The sequence below is a fragment of the Archocentrus centrarchus genome, chromosome 17, assembly GCF_007364275.1.
Source record: "Archocentrus centrarchus isolate MPI-CPG fArcCen1 chromosome 17, fArcCen1, whole genome shotgun sequence".
Taxonomy (NCBI): domain Eukaryota; kingdom Metazoa; phylum Chordata; class Actinopteri; order Cichliformes; family Cichlidae; genus Archocentrus; species Archocentrus centrarchus.
Window position 1 is genome coordinate 5,495,188 of NC_044362.1, and position 17,572 is coordinate 5,512,759.

Here is a 17,572-nt window from a genome sequence, read left to right on the forward strand (position 1 = left end):
TTTTTGTAACTATTTTGGCAAGGCCTTCATAACATTTGTCCCTTTGTGGGACAAAACTGTAATGACTGAAATATGTGATATGAACTCAGCTCAGTAAAACAGACACACTGCAATAAAGTGAAAACTTTGCTTGAACTTCTCATGGTCTGCCTAGTCTCCCTGTCACCCTGACCCAGGAGGTTTGAGTGGATCTCCACCCTTCTGGGTGGAGCGTGGATTCTTCCTCTCCTTAGCTGAGCACCTGTACCCCATGAAAGCCTTGTCAGCTGTGGAATTTCAGGACCAGCTCAACCATCCAGTTTCTACCTCCTTAGAGTGATTGCATTCTCCAGCTTGCCTCACAAAGTGGACTGCCTGCTCACCCTCCCTCAGCACCTCTTTCCAGCTCAAGGATCGGCTAGCTAATGTGGACCTCAGACTCCCCCGTCTCTAAACCCAAGTAAGGCCTCATTCACCAGCTCCTTCCCCTAAGGACGGACTGCTATCCTCACTGAGAACATTCCCGAACATTCTCAGACCTGCAAAGTTTGGTCAACCCTGTACCCCTGGCTAAAACTCCCGAGCTCTGTGTTAACAAAATAAAGATTCAGTGATTACTGTGAATTCCCTCTGTGGTGTCTTGATTGGGTTCTGCACTTGAGTTCACTGCCTCCGGTTCAGCCGGTTCATGACAGAACTGTCACTATACACGGCAAATTCATGCTCAGAGTTTCACATGATGGCAGACAGAGTAGCACAGGGTGAGCAGTCAAGGTTAAGATTCTGTGTGGTTTGAGTTAACGGATCATGTTTGAATAAAACTGGCAAGATAGCTGACTGGCAAGCATGTTATAGAGGGTTTACTGACAAAGTTTTCTAGGAGTAGCCAGCAATCTAGATTTTTTATATTCTGGAAGTAGAGGTAAGTAGATATAAATAACTGTCAGAATAACAAGGCAAACTGAAATTTCTGGGAAGGCTTTCCACAAGGTTTAGGAGTGTTTATGGGAATTTTTGACCATTCTCCCAGAAGCAAATTTGTGAGGTCAGACACTGATGTTGGATGAGAAGGCCTGGCTCACAGTCTCCGTTCTCATTCATCCCAAAGGTGTTCTGTTGGGTTGAGGATTTAGGATCCAGTCAAGTTCTTTGACACCAACCTTGCACATCCATGTCCTGTGCGGTCATGTAGGAACAGGAAGGAGCCATTATCAAACTGTTCCCACAAAGTTGGCAGCATGAAATTGTCTAAAAATGTCTCTGTATGCTGAAGTATTGATCAATTCACTGGAACTAAGGGGCTAAGCCCAACTCCTGAAAAAAATCAGAGGCTATTGTACTCATTTTTAAGGCATTCCTACAGTTTGTGTCATCTAGCTTCATGGATAGAAAAAGCTGGGTATCATCTGCATAGCAATGAAAATGTATGCTATGCTTTCTAATAACACTGCCTAAGGAAAGCATGTATAGTACAAACAGAATTGATCCTAACACAGAACCCTCGATTCCAATCCCTACGGTTGTTCTCAATTCAAGTCAGATCACTGTGACAAAAGCAGAAAACAGCTTGAGTTGTTTCATCCTGATCCAACATGGTGCCATCAGGGGAAAACATTACTAGCTGGTGTAAAAATGTGAAAAGGGAGATGAAGACACCCAGAGGAAACTCTGCTGATTTGGTCATTTCCAAAGAAATTAAGTAACTATTAATAAAAAAAAAGCTAAAACAAAAAAAAAACCTGCCTCTACACTGCATCTTTTTTGTGTGTGTATAGAAAACACACAAATGGATGAAGAGATTTTTTTGTATATCCTCTGTATAAATTCAAGCAAATGTAAACGAAGGAGATCATAAACAAAACTGACACTCAGTTGTGGTTTGCTTATGCTTCAAGGGGAGCAAAGGGCACATGAAGTGCAGTACTGTCTCAGGGAAGCGGGCAGTGAGGTTTATATATGGAGCAGATGTGTGACTTGTGCGACCACCAATCTGAAGTGGTCGTGCACACAGCTGTTCAGCTGCCTCTGTAACACTTCATGCGCAGCTGGGAAAGAGCCGTCAGAGAGAAATGTTTATGGTTGTGGAGTTGGTGACAAGTCACTTTAATCAGCTGCTTAAGGCCGACATTTTGACCATGTTAACGGACATCATGTCTTGTCGTGGTGTTACCGCCTTTGTGGAAACATGCTTTCGACACAGTTTACAGTGTCGCCGCTCTGCTGCTTTGTCAGACTTTAAACAGCCAAAATATCTCCACACTCCTGAATTCCTCACCACTGTCCTCGTCTTTTGAGCCCTGGGCTGTGTCTGTTAGGGTGACGTGTTCGGTAACCCTGTCAATCACTTTTTGTGAACATTTTCTGTTGTCTTTTATCTCACTCACACTCCTAAGGTACAAGTGTGCTCCTCCTACGTTGTATGTGTCAACTATACAGTACCTGGCATGACTAAATCTATTCCAATGATGACTGGTTTAGCGTGATGCCATTCCAGTCAAAATATATGTTGACTGTCAAAATATGGATGGAATGAGCACTATCGACTTTATGACCATGTTTTATATTGCCATTGAGAAAACTTTTTGCATGATAAATATAGTTTTATTGCCCAGCTCTACCTGGTATTACTATGTATATTAATGCAAGTCCACCAAGAACCCAATCAAATCACATGGGATCACATACTGAAAGACCACCTTTACTCCACTTCCTCCTTCTACCTAAACACATAGAGGTTATTGGTGACAGCCAGTGGTTGAAGTGGACTGGAACGATATGCTGGTATGTTATGGCCATGAGTTAAAAAGCAGACATGATAGCAGGATAGTCCATGAAACATTTTCTGCTATCTTGTAGGATGCAGTCAGCTCAAACCAGCAGCAGCACAGCTCAGCTCCTCACACAGTTCATCCACAAGCAAAACTGCTGAACTACTTCTCTACACTTTAACACTGATTATGTGATTAGCGTTTGTTCGCCACAGACTTCTGAATAATAGAAGACTCACTGCAACAAGACGGAAAGATGGACCAGAACAACACTATCCGTTACTGACAAGGCATAATTTTTTACTCTGTTAAAAAAGAAACATTTGAATTACAAAATTGGACTGAAATTGGGGTTGGATATGTTACACATATGGCCAGCTTCTCATTCACCACAGACTAGAAAACAGTTGTTTTTATTACACTGAAAGATACAAGCCGGTTTTTCAGCTGAGCCTTAGGTCAGTTCAGCTCCATGATGACTCACAGTACAATATCTAAATCTGTGCTAATGATGTAACAGCAGAGAATGGAGAGGTTAGCGGCCTCAGGGAGATACACTTTCCTGAATTCATGGTGCTTGTTGGTGGCTAAAAAATGTCCATTCACACACTTCTGTTTGGCTTAGAAAACCACGAGATAGAACACATTTGTAGCTTCAGTATGTTACCAACAGATAGTTATATTCAGTATTTATTATGACATCTTATGAGTCAACATAACACAAGCATTTATTTATTAGCAAGCTAAATACTGTGCATCCAGCATGATCACTAACAAGTAGAGAAGCACATCTCAGCTGCAGCTCTGAGTTTACTGAAGGACAGCAACAACACTGCAGCTTTCAGTTCTGTTGTTCACAGAGTTCAGAGTAAAGCAAGCTCTCTGTGTGTGTGTGTGTGTGTGTGTGTGTGTGTGTGTGTGTGTGTGTGTGTGTGTGTACTATTTTCATCTTCCAAACATTCTATTTTCAGGATCTAAGATAAAGAAGGACTCTGTAATTTGGTGTGACATTGCATTTCAATAATATAAATCCAAGCTGCATTTCCATCTGTTTTAAACACAAATTCAGTTGGCACATTAAAGAAAAACTAAACAAAAAAAAAAAACACTGACTGGGTTCAACTATCTTCCTCACTGTGAGGATGATTTAACACTGGTATCAGATCAGTACTAGGTGACGTCAGATGCCTTAAGACAAGGTGTCCATTTCATACTAGAATGGTGTGTGTGTGTGTGAGTGTGTGTGTGTGTACCTGGTGATCAACCGCTAGTTAGAACCCTGCACTGATCATATGGGTGCCATAGTATCAATCAAAACACAGAATGCACACATCTTAAAGCTCCACGAATGAATATCTTTTATTACCAAATGATCAAACAACTATATCTAAGGTCAAAGAAGTCACTTTTATGATGAAGCCAGCAAGCAACAACATCTGAGCTCACAGAGGAATAATGAGATTTATATGTGAAGAAGTCCTAATAAGTAATGGCAAATTGTACAGTTGTATAATGTAGCTTTAAGGAGATAGAAGGAGCTCATCCAAACTGATCAATGTCAGCTTCATCTGTGGGGTTATATGCCACACAAGAATCTTTCCCAAAATGACGGATTGCTTGTCCGGAGTCTTTCTTAGCGTCTAAGATGACAGATGTAGAGGGTAAATGTCTACCCTAATTTAATTGGGAGCTACATTAGTAATCTAGACAGCTGAAATGTGTCTGAGAGTCCATAAACTGGTGCAAAAATGTTGACCCTGCAAGGAATTCAATCGTGGTCCCATCATGCTGCATACTTTTTCTCGCTTTCCTCCTTTTATTTCATTACTAAAACCTGCTGCATGCTCCTGATGGCAGGGAAACAGTCCGGATAGACTTCCTGAAAAATGTATGTAACAGTGGGGACGTGAGAACGGAATCGTTCTTATTGGTTAAACATTTAGGACAAAAAGGTACTAAAAGAAAAATCAAGCTGGGACACAGAGAAGGTTCCTGTTCTTCAGATTCACGCCATCTAACGTGCTAACAAAATCCTGTCATGGCTGCCCAGCCAGTCGCCATGGTGACTCAGCAGCTCCTCGCCATCTCCTCCTTGATGGGCACAAGTTCTGACACACCCACACACACACACACACACACATGCACAAACTGACTCTGATGAGCAGCAGTTTAGATTACTGCTGACAACACAGTGTGTTAACCTATCACCACACACACACACACACACACACACACACACACACACACACACACACACACACACACACACACAAACACAGTTCCAGTATATATGAGGGGAAATGTGCAGACAGGTCAGCTAAATCCAGATTACTAACTGCGCAAACCTGTCAATGTGACTTGGTGCTGTTTATCAGCTGGTGTGTGTGTGTGTGTGTGTGTGTTCTCAAAGTGATGAAGAAAATCAGGACTGCACAGATGAGATGAGCTGCTGAAGGTGAATAAAGGAGATCAAATGGGAACTGTAACAGATCTGCACAAAATCTTTGCATCCCACTTTTTTCCCTCTGGCTGTATCCGTGCTCAGATTTCCTACATTTTTCTTTTAATGTTTGGCAGCACATTCATTCAACAAACCATAACTGTCTGTTTATTTGAGAATACGTAGTCAGTAAAGTGGACCTACTTTGCTTATCCCTTCTTCCATCATATAAATGTTGTTTCTGTGGTGGATGTTCATGTTAAAGATGGCCAAGGTTTAAACAATGAGGTCATTGTATGTACAAATACATAGCTGTGAGAAAAAAAAGCAGACTGTTCTAAATGCTTGGTTTCTCACAGTTTTTTCTACTTTTGGCTCACTGTGATGTCAAAAGAGTGGCTATCCCTGAGACTGTCATTTTGTGCATACAGCTTCATGATGAGCAGCCATCAGAATGCGGCTTAAAGAAAGGAGGACAGCAGCCTTGAACAGCTTCTTTCAGACAGAGAATTACTCGAGCGGCTGCACCACGACTCAAGATGAATAAAGTTCATTTTGAACTGTGAATCGTGCAAAACTGCTCAAGTAAAGGCTAAGAATAAATATGTAGCGCTGGAAATGAGCATACTCACATTAATCTTTTTTTATGAAAACTTGATACTCACATTTCAACTATGCAGTTGACAGTCAAAAGGAAATTTGTTTGTATGCTAGCAGTTGCCAATAAAGCTTTCCGGTTGGCACTCCAACTTCAAGAGATTTCTGTCACATGAAGTCAGATGTTAAACCCAGCTTGTGACTGCGAATGAACGTGTGGTTTCACAGACAGATCAACACCCCCCCCCCCCGTTCATCACATCTGCTTCAAAACGGGTTTTGACTAACAATTGGGTGACAACACAATAGCCATTTCCATTTTTTATACTGTGTATGCTTAATCACACTGAGTTCATGTGAGTTTATGTCTTCTTGTATTCAGAACTGTGGCTCCATTTTACTGAAAAGCCATTAGGGATGACTCAGCCAGAGGGGAGATCTCAGATTTCAGACCTCTGAGATTTTTTAATGTGCTTTGTTTAATAAAAAAAACAAAAAAAAAACATTGTGATTGGATGATAAGGATGGATTGGATCAATTTTAACTGAGAATTGTAGAGTTTATTTGGAGCAGCCAACATATTTCTGCTATCTTAACTCTCTGAGGTCTAAGCCATATTAGGTGGTAATCCTAACACTTCTTCGAGAAGGGCAAAACAGACTTTGTTGATTCATTTTTAAAAATAATAATTCTTTGTTCCCTGATTGCCAGGACTTGGGAGAATCATTTAATAAAAACAGAAATCATATATTCTGATTTCTCAGGGTTACACTGGGTTACGGTTGGGGACTTAAACCTTAGAGGGTTAATTTGACAGCATCTGTTCCTAACCTGAAAGAATGAGTCAATAAGGAATTTAGTCTTTATATCAATTATAACAGGTTATCATTTTCACTGTTTAAGCTTTTCCAGTGTAAGGACTTCTTCATCTTTCTGTTTCATATTAATGGTAATTTATTAACTATAATTATTAATGGTAAACTTAAATTACTGTGGGTTAGGGTTAGTGTATGTATTGTTTGGCCTGTACTTGCTGTTGGCTGCTTATTTCAAATCATGGACACACAATGATGGAAGCTCTCAGAAGCATGAAGATGAAGGTTCATTCCAGGTTCTACAGCCGCATGATGTCAGGTCTGATCTGAATCGCAGCCTCTTTCCTCCACAGGAGAGACTGACCTTTGTTGTTGCCTCTGAAGCCTTTTATTTTTATCTATTCACTGAACCTCTACTATACAGTCAGATCAGTCCAAAGGCTATGTGTAAAAATCACTGTGGCACTGCACTGTACTTGGTGTGTGTTGGTTAAAATTACTACTTAATATTTATCATAGAATAAAGAAAATTGACATTTTGTTTGTTGTGTCATGAGTAGTATTAGGGGGTCATGACGCCAGAAAATTCACATCCAATCAACAATCTGGCTCTCAGATTATCAACTGGGTATCTGAAGTGTTGGAACTTTTTGGTTGGTCCTAGGCAGTTTCATCATCTGATTTCCAAAGTTTCTCTACAAACAAAAAGCTGAACATCACTGGGATTTGCTTTCATTTTTGCACAGCCACCAAACTGACTAACTTAGACATCCATCTTCATCACGTGAGATAAACTGGCTGAAAAAGTTATTCTTTGATGCACACAATTAGTATTAATGTGAATGCGATCCTTGGATCTAATAACTGGTAAATTCAAGAATGTAATTATTTTATTTCAGTCTCGCCCTGACTGAGAAGGACGATGAACATGTTCTAATTGCTAAATCGTGCTAAATATTTGTCACCTCATAAAGGAAGATGAAAACCTTTCTTCATTTGTGCCACTGAGGAAATTTCATAGATACAAATGAGACACCATAATGTATCCAGTTCTCTCTTAGTTCTTAAGAGTGTGTTCTGCAGATAGGTCTGCAGAACAAGGTAGAGTGTCTTGTTGAGCTGTTTTTGTCATCTGAAAAAGGGGCATTGCATTAAAGAAGATAACTTGCTATTGCTTGTTGTTGCTTGAAGCAGCAGGTTGCAGTGGTTGGTACACACATAGCTGGAACAGCAACAAGAAATGGCAATTTTTATTTTTTTAGACAGCAGAAAACTAAAGAGTGGTTTCTTACAGTCTTGATCAGTGATTAATGTGCTGATGAAGAGTACAAGATGCAACCTAGTTAACGGATAACTGAGTCATAAATATTAATTACATATTATATATATATATATATATATATATATATATATTTTTTTTTTAGCCAGTCATAGTAACACCCAGTCTCTCAATTTGTGCAGAAATGAGCCACATCAGTGAGAAGCTACTCTCACTCCCATCTTGTCATTCATCAAAAATAGAGTTACTGTTGTGAAGAGCCCCGTTTTAACAGCAGCTATAATATTTTCTTAAACCTGACCAAGTTTATGGTTTACTGCCTAAATTTAACCATCAACGAATAGAAAAACAAAACACAAATACTAACTGATCAGTCAAGACACAAATGACATGTTACAAAACATTATATTACAACCTCGGATAAGATCGTGTTTGACACCGGTCAGCTGATCAGCACATACAGTAATCACCTTTCATGTCCAACGCAACACCAACTTTTCATACACGGCGCGATTCAGGGTGCATTCCCATTTGAAACACCAAGCCCTCCAAGTAATCTGACAGTCCTCACAGAAAAACTGCAGTCTCGCTAACTATTGGAGGCTGATCGATTAATAAGCTATAGGCTTTCTCCATCTTGAAAACGCTGTCAACCATCAACCTTTAAAAATCCAGCAAACTGCTCATTTTGAGATTCAGCAAAGAGACTTCTGTTAAAGCATCTGTCTCCCAAAGCAAGAATAGTGCTCTAAGTTTAACACAGGCCTTTTTATTTTCACAAAGGTGGTCCATTTTTAACCAAGACAGATCACCGTGGTAACCACAAATGAAGCAGTGCCACCAGGTCCAAGTTCAGGCTGTTTAACATCCCCACCTCCTCACCAGTCCTCACACGAAGCAAATCATTTGAAGATAGCAGTAGAATGGAACCGCATAACCTCATAATATTTCCTACTAGCTGATAACATGACAGTCTTTGTGCAGGATTATAACCTTACATAATGGTGCAATCATTTTACTTTCAATGACATATGTTTCATCAGACATAATAAATGTTTGCAGGAATTGAATGCTCCATCGTGGTGATAAAGCTGGCTTCAATTAAGTAACTCAGGAATAACACAGCTCTCTAAGGTCATCAATAATGTATCAAGTTCAGTGAAGTTCACTGAAAATCTTTGGAGGAATTCTCTAGAGTGACTGACGTAACATGTTGAGGATCCATATGTTAGCAGCTGAGGGAGAAGCTGACTGGGCAACTTTCAAATATTCAAAGGGGAGAACTGATGAAAATATAGAATGAATGAAACGTTAACTCTGCATTTTCATTACTAAGCAGGAGAGAAGACTGTTACACTGCAAGCGCAATTTCCAACACACCCACATACTGGAGCAAAATTATCGCTCTGTGGGCATGACAACACAGCTATAATTTTCAGTGCATCCACAGTTGGTCTTGAAATATTTTGAAATGTGTCAAGATGAAAGTTTGTTGAATTTAAAAGAAATATGCTGCACAATATTTGGTCAAACGATTTTCATACTGGAGCTCCAAAGCAGCATTATTTGAGTTGTTTTGACACTTGAAAGCAGCAGAGCAGCAAGCTGGCTTCTAACATCCAGGCTCCACAAAGCAACATGTGCATCATTCATTTGGAGCTGGGTTTTTCATGACCTGATAATTCACCTCGAATTCTCACTCTTGTTAGTGGCTCTGTTTGGTCTGATATTTTTAGCTACCATGTGGACTATTTTCAACAGCTACTTGCTTATTTTTACTGTTTGATGCTGGCATTATCCAACCATATTTTTTTAATACACATTCCTGCTGCTGCTTCAAACAGGGTTGTTGAGAGCTGTGAAATGGAACAGCACGACAATGGGGAGCAGAAGCAAAGCAACTTGCTAGAAAGGGTACAATTCTCCATAGAGGTTTGGGGAACCCCAGAGCTAAGGGAAAATTCCCTGTGAGTGCTTCACTTCCAGGAACTCCTTACACATTACCATAGGACTTTAATCATTAGTATTACCATTCACTGCTTTTCTACCTATACCACTGATTGTTGGTTACATGTCATCTTCTTCACTTAAATCTGGCTTCAATAAATAAGGATCATCTCATCGTCCATACACACACACACACACACACACACACACACACACACACACACACCACACCACCACATATATATATATATATATATATATATATATATATATATATATATATATATATATATATATATATATATATATATATATACATACATATATATATATATATACATACATATATATACATATATATACATACATATATATACATATATATATATATACATACATATATATATACATACATATATATATATATATATACATAAATAAATATATATATATATATATATATATATATATATATATATATATATATATATATATATATATATATATATATATATATATATATATTTTTTTTTTTTTTTTTTTTTTTTTTTGCAGTTCCAGAAAGATCTAAAACTGCAGGATGTCAGAGTCTTCATATAGCCTGGGTTGGTACAGGGCAACAAACAGTATGAGCTCGCTCCATGTTTTGACCCCGAGGTATTACATAATCTTACATTTTACAAACCAGGGCTTTGATATCGCCTGGAGAAACTAGAACATGATTAGATCATATCTCTACAGTACTGGCTCTGACTGTCTGTTGACTTTCTGAATGACTACAGAGCTTACACATTTCCTACTAACAGCTGATTATTACTGTCATTGCTACACTGTAAAGTGACACATACATATATACACACACACACACACACATACAGACAGACAGACAGACAGACAGACAGATAGACAGATAGACAGATAGACAGATAGACAGATAGACAGACAGACAGATAGACAGACAGACAGATAGACAGATAGACAGATAGATAGATAGACAGATAGATAGATAGATAGATAGATAGATAGATAGATAGATAGATAGATAGATAGATAGTCAGGGTTTGACCAGCTCTATAATTGTCTTGTTTGCTTGGTTTACTGGATACATTACCACATCTGAATGGCCTACTGCCTGGCAAGCAAGCTGAAAATGTTAACTATACCTGGCTGGATGACTGCTGACTTCCTGGCTGCTTGGCTGATAATCTGAGAGGGATTGGGTATAATCCCACCAATCCCTAAGGCAGAAATTATGGCATCATCATCATCATCATCATCATCATCACAACAGCCGTGCATTAAAGCATATCTGATAATCCACCTAGCTTCCGTGCTAGTAGTCTTAGATAAAATATGGCCTGTCTTTTTTAGGTTTCATCTCTCTATGGTTTCAAACATTCAAGCAGCCAAAGGAGTTGCACCGATATGACTTTTTTCATTCATATATTGAAGATCTGGGATTTTCATGCACCTGTTCTGGAATTTGGATGTTCTCCTGATTTGATACTGATTTTCTACTGCGCTCATCGGAGTGTGACTGTTAGGACAGAAAGCACTTAGACATGGATGACTGTGTGTGAGACATGTTGTATAACATGCTTTGAGAGCTCAAGTAGAGTAGAAAAGCACTATATAAGAACCAGTCATTTACAACATGTATTTCCTTTCACTCAGAACTGCAGACCTTACTTCCTGTTTGCCAAAACTTAGAATAATTCAATTTATTTATTAAAAAAAAAAGCAAAACAAAGTTTCTGCACTGGACCAGAACTGCTGGTCCACAGGGTCAGAGATTTAAGTGTTTACTACTATGTATACTACATGTTGACATATTAACACTTGCAAACTGAGCTTCTTAAAAGAGACTTTGCAGAATTGGCTCTTTGACTCAGGTCACAGAAACAGGAATGATCCATCACCCTCTGCTGATCCAAACAGACTACATGGTCCACATTCAAGCTTAGACTAGACACAAAATCTCCCAAACTATTAGTCCTAGACACTAAGTGGACTGAGTCATGGGACCCAAAATAAGAGTCCATAATAGTACTGGATTTGAGGTTATTGATGTATTCAAGAGTCCAATTTTCACAAAACAGATTTTTGATAAGTATTCTGAACAGGTACATAAAGACCTAACAGATGCAGTAGAGTTATTTAGCAGTGCTGTCGGCTTTGTCACCAAGAAAAGACCAGACTGGGCCTCAAGTTTGAGACTTTGATCACTAACATTTCAAACCGATTCTCTTGTAGTCTCCAATTAAAACAGCTCAAAGACAGTATATATGCTATATTATAGCAGAATAATTCAGAACAATGACAGCCTATATGTCACAGTCTGTTTCAAATAATAACAGAATGAAAATGAAGTGATATGGGGTAAGCACTGGGATCGAACTGGCGACCATTCCAATCTTCAATCAAAGAGCAAAGCCTTTTGAAACGTTAGGATTTTCTGCTTCTCTGTCTTCACATTTTATAGAGCAAACAATTAATTGATTAAATGAGAAAATAGTCGTCAGTTTTAATGAAATGGCAGTCATACAAGGAAAAACACATGATGATGAAATACAGTGTCAGATAAGTCTGAGAGGGGCATTAAGAATACACAATTTCAAATGTTTGTCCTGACTCCAGAGTTTCCCAAAGATGCGGAGCGTGCAGGGCTGACATATGCTCTGTACTGTGGACCCGACTTCAGGAGATGCCCACTTTATGTAATGGGGCAGCCACGTTCCTCGGCTTCAAAGGTTTTACTCAGCATTGCATCATGTAGTTTCTATGGCTCCAGTTATCACACACAGAGCTGATACTAGAGCATTTACACCAACCTTAAATCCACTTCAACCATTTTCTCCACAGAGAGTCTACAGTGCTGGAGTACAATACAATTTCACGTGAGAGAGCGAAAAAGAAAGACCACGAGAGGAGAAAAAATTATTATAGCTGGAACAATGTACTCTAATCCACACACGCACACACATTTATTTATATATATATATATATATATATATATATATATATATATATATATATATATATATATATATATTTATATATATATATATATATATATATATTATATATATATATATATATATATATATATATATATATATATATATATATATATATATAGCGAAAGAGAGAAAGATGCTGTGTGGACTGGGGAGGGGTGGGGTGGGGGGTACTATTGTATAACGACAGGCTTAGTCTCAACAGAACATCAGATACTCTTCTAGCCTTTATATAACAAGGCCTTCGCTGTAGTGGAGATGCAACTGTTTCACTATAGAGACAAGCGTAATGTAAAATCTACAGCAGTCCCATGTAGGCATATAACGATGACAGAGGTGCTGGCTGCACGCAGTCAGACCACTACGATGAATTAACGCATGATGAACGAGGAGCCGGCGCAGGACTGTCAGAGGAATGTTTTTGGAGTGATTTTTCAGCAGGAGGGGTGTACCATCCCGACTCTGCGGCACCACCACAACAAAGAGACACGAATTCACGGACCTCCGCAAGAGACGCTGAAACCCCGCCGCCCCCCCATCTCCTCCTCACACGCCCACCATCCTCAGCCCATTGTGATGGGAAACACCGTAAACAGCGATGTCTCCAACTATCAGCCATATCATAAGCTAAACATAGGCCCGCATTCATGTCACTGCAGCGCGTAGACTTAAATATGACACCAATTATATTTCAATTATAAAGGCCGCGGGAGGATGGCGCAGCGCGAGGATGCGAGAAAACAATCACGCGATGACACGTCCTAAATCACGTTAAAATAGTAAAACGAGCCTCTCCACTCACCGTTTGAATGCGTCCCGATTCTCTCGTTGAACGTGTGTGTTTGACAGTAAGAGTGTGTGATGGGGAAAATCTCGCCACCTTTCGGTGCTTGCAGAGCAAACTGGTGCCCGGACGAAGACACAAGCCACGCCCCTTTCCCCAAACGACTCGGCCAATCAGGAGCGGGGAGCGACAAACGGCGAGTCTTCAGAGGCTGTAGGCAGCAGGGGGTGATTCCGCCTTCACGGACCGTCGTTGATGGCAGTGTTTGCTTGACTTGATTTGTTTAGAGATTAATGGTACATCTAATCATATGACAACATATACAAGGGTTAGCCTCTGCAATCAAAGTATCTGACTGCCACGAGGGACATTTTGCTCGTCTCCTCAGGGGAAAGGGAAGCTGCAAATCAATATAAAGTTGTTCTGAGCAAATACCTTTTTCCTGTAATGGAACATTTCTGATAGAAGAGGTCTCTTTCAGGATGACAGTGTGCCATCCATAGTGAGTTTCTTTAACAAAAGGAATTTTTCACTCCCAAAATATGAAAAAAAAAAGAATTATGAATTCATATCACCACTAAACCTTTTGTTTTAAGTTTAATTATCCTCACCGCTTAGAGACACACACGGGTTTTTGAACACCCGCTGGTTTTTGAAGTCCACAATTTGAAGCCTCAATATTAATGTCTCAGCTGCTGCTATGTTGGCTTTATTGGAGCTACAAGTGACCATAATGACCAATAAAAACACTCAAATTTCACTCACCAAAACTGGGGGGGAAACTGTCCGTAGAGATGAAAACTGTTCACACCAAGCTGTAAACATGTTTATTTATGCTTTAAAGCTGCATGGTTTCACATGGCTTTGACTCAAGTGGCCATTAAAGGAACTGTGGTTTTTGTCACCTCCACAACCCCAGAGGCTGCAGCTTGGTTAAAACCCCTGGGTAACAGATATGCTCCAAACCTAATATACAAGACTGAAAGTAAAAGCTAATCGGGATTTACAGAACAAACTTCCCCTAAAATCCCCTGAATGTATGATCTGTGTGTGATGGCCGTGCCATTACAGTGATATTCTGTGATAAGAGGCTTCAAATTACCTTTTTGATCTGCTGAGTTTCCATCAGCCTAGTCTGCTTTGTCTCCTTTAACTTTTAATATTTTCACATTTGTTGAGCTGATCATGTGAGCTCCTAGCTCACATGCTAGATGACTGAGGGCTACTGGAGATGCAGAGCTTTCAATAGGATTATCTAGGATTATGGCTCCCGTTTGATTCAGTGCCGTTTGTTTGTAATCTCAAAATAACACATATTGTTTACAATACACAAGCACAAAAACACGGTCTGCAAGCGATGTATCAAAGTAAAAAGGTTCATACATAAAGCATTCATTTTCTGCTTGCAGGAACTGACTGAACGTGGTTATTAAAGAGACACCACCACAGTGGACTGGTTCTTACTGTTTGACCTGGGTTAGACTGGCAGAAAAACAACATTCACCCAACTGATGCTCTAAGCCAGGACTGGTCAGCACCCACAGGTGACTCTGTCTTTATGAATGTATTCTTCACAATGGTGACATCTAACAATTCATCTGATAGTTCTCACTTCTATGCAGTCTATAATTTCACCTCTTGTTTCAGTCACGGGGCACTTCTAATTTTAAGTTAAACTATCAAGTAGTCAGTGCTTATTTTATGTAAATGTTCAAATTCAAAGATACTGAAAAGACTCCAAAGCAGGAAGACTGAGTTGAAACAAAGTTTGCTGTGTCCAAAATCAGGCGGTCAGTCCCAATGGATGAAGAAAAAGACAAGTGATTGACAGGCAAATAAAAAGTCAGTTCACAACAGGATTGCATGAAATAATGACAGGTAACTAGCCAGCTTGGAAAGTTTTTTTTTATTTAATTTTATTTTTAATAACTAAGTAGAAAAAACTGCAGCCTGGCAGCAAATTGTTAAGGGAAATAAAGAGTTTGATATGGAGAAAACATTAAGAAAGGAGCTAGTGTAACTTAGCATGTTCTTAGTTCAGTCAGGCTCACTATCGCCAGTAATTTATATCAGTTGGCTTGACTCTGTTCTTCTCATCCGTCCATTCCACATGCACATGTCGAAAGCCAGAGAGCAGCAGCAAGACCAGCACAATATCGCAGGTGTCAGTGACAACATACACCAATCAAACATAACATTATGACCACACAGATTCTCACTTGGATTGATATTTGGGGAATTAGGAAGCCAAGTCAGTACTTCAAACTCACTGTTGTGCTCCTCTAAACATTTCTGAACCATTTTTGCTTTGTGTTAGGGAGCATTATCCTGCTGAAAGAGGCCACAGCCATCCGGTAATACAGTTTCCATGAAAGGATCTGCAACAATGCTTAGGTAGGCGGTAGGTGTCAAAGTAACAAACACGTGCATGGTTTCTCAGCAAAATATTGCCCAAAGCATCACACTGCTTGCCTTCTTCCCATAGTACATCCTGGTGCCACGTGTTCCCCAGGTAAGCAACACACATGCACCTGACCATCCACGTGATGTTAAAGAAAATGTGATTCATCAGACCAGACCAGACCACCTTCTTCCATTGCGTTGTGGTCCAGTTCTGATGCTCACATGCACATTATTGGCACTTTTGGTGGGTGACAGGGGTCAGCATGGACACCCTGACTAGTCTGTGGCCATCCAGCCCTATATGGAACAAACTATGAGGCACTGTGTATTATAACACTTTTTCAGCAGCTTGAGCGACAGTAGCTTGTCTCTTGGATTGGACCATGTTGGCAAGCCTTTGCTCCCCATGTGCGTCAGTGACCCTTCGATACCCATGACCCTGTCACTGGTTCACCACTGTTCCTTCCTTGGACCATTTTTGATCGATACTGACCACTGCATATCAGGAACTCCCCAAAAGAGCTGCAGTTTTAGACTCACTCAAATCCTTTTGCTTGCCAATTGTTCCTGCTTCTAACACATAAACATTGAGGACAAAATGTTCACTTGATCCCTTATATAGCCCACCCACTAACAGGTGCCATGATGAAGAGATAATCAGTGTTATTCCCTTCACCTGTCAGTAGTCATAATGTTATGTCTGATCGGTGTATATGACACAGATTAAGTCAGAAACAGCATGACAGGAGGGTCTGGGGTAGGGTGGGGTGCAAAAGGGCTTGCAGATGTGAAGCTACTATACATCATCTGTGGGTCTGATAACATGGATTAGTTCTTATATACAGCACTTTTCTAGTCTACTTGAGCACTCAAAGCGCTTTATACAGTACATTTGGATACACCCATTCAAACACACATTCACACAAGCAGGGATTGTATGAGATATGCTAATTGGAGTTGTGTAGAAGGGTATCAGCTGAGCCATCAGGCATTGAGATCAGCAGAATAGCGGCAAATTGAGTTTGCAGCCTGTCTGAGCTAACATTATGCTCAATTTTGTTTGCTCATTCCAAGCAAAGAGTAGTGTACCAATGAGGCCTATAAATAGTCCCTAGTACTATTCACTATTATGGGACATGAAAGAATTTAATGGATTTTATCCTTTCGCAGACACATTTTTGCGAACCACAGACACAGAATTTTAGGATGCTTGAAACAGCTGAGAGGAACTGCAGATGATGGTGATGATTCTCTACAGACTTGTCACATTTACAGTAGCCATTCTTTGATTATTCATTGTTAAGTCAAAAATATTAATGTCACACATAAACTATGGATTAGTACAACTTTATTGTCAAAAACACCGAGCTTTAGCCAGCATGATCAGCTCTGTATGACTCAAACCAGAGGGCATAGCTGTATCTGAACCAGGTTCTTACGGAGGAGCAGTGGTTTCTTCTCATTCACAGTCTGCGTCACAGCCTCACCTCTCCTCCTTTTATCCTCCCACTGTCTGTTCCCATCCCTCCCTTCTTCTTTTCTG

At 39.8% G+C, this 17,572-nt stretch overlaps 1 protein-coding gene across 1 annotated transcript in view; it reads right to left on the minus strand.

Moving 5' to 3' along the window:
* Window positions 1-13,759, minus strand: part of LOC115796050 (microtubule-associated protein 4-like) — a 121,165-nt gene extending 107,406 nt beyond the window's left edge. Inside the window, exon 1 of the mRNA XM_030752263.1 lies at window positions 13,645-13,759. The gene's annotated coding sequence lies outside the window, so the exon portion shown is untranslated. The remainder of the gene's footprint in view (window positions 1-13,644) is intronic.
* Between the last annotated feature and the right edge of the window lie 3,813 nt (window positions 13,760-17,572).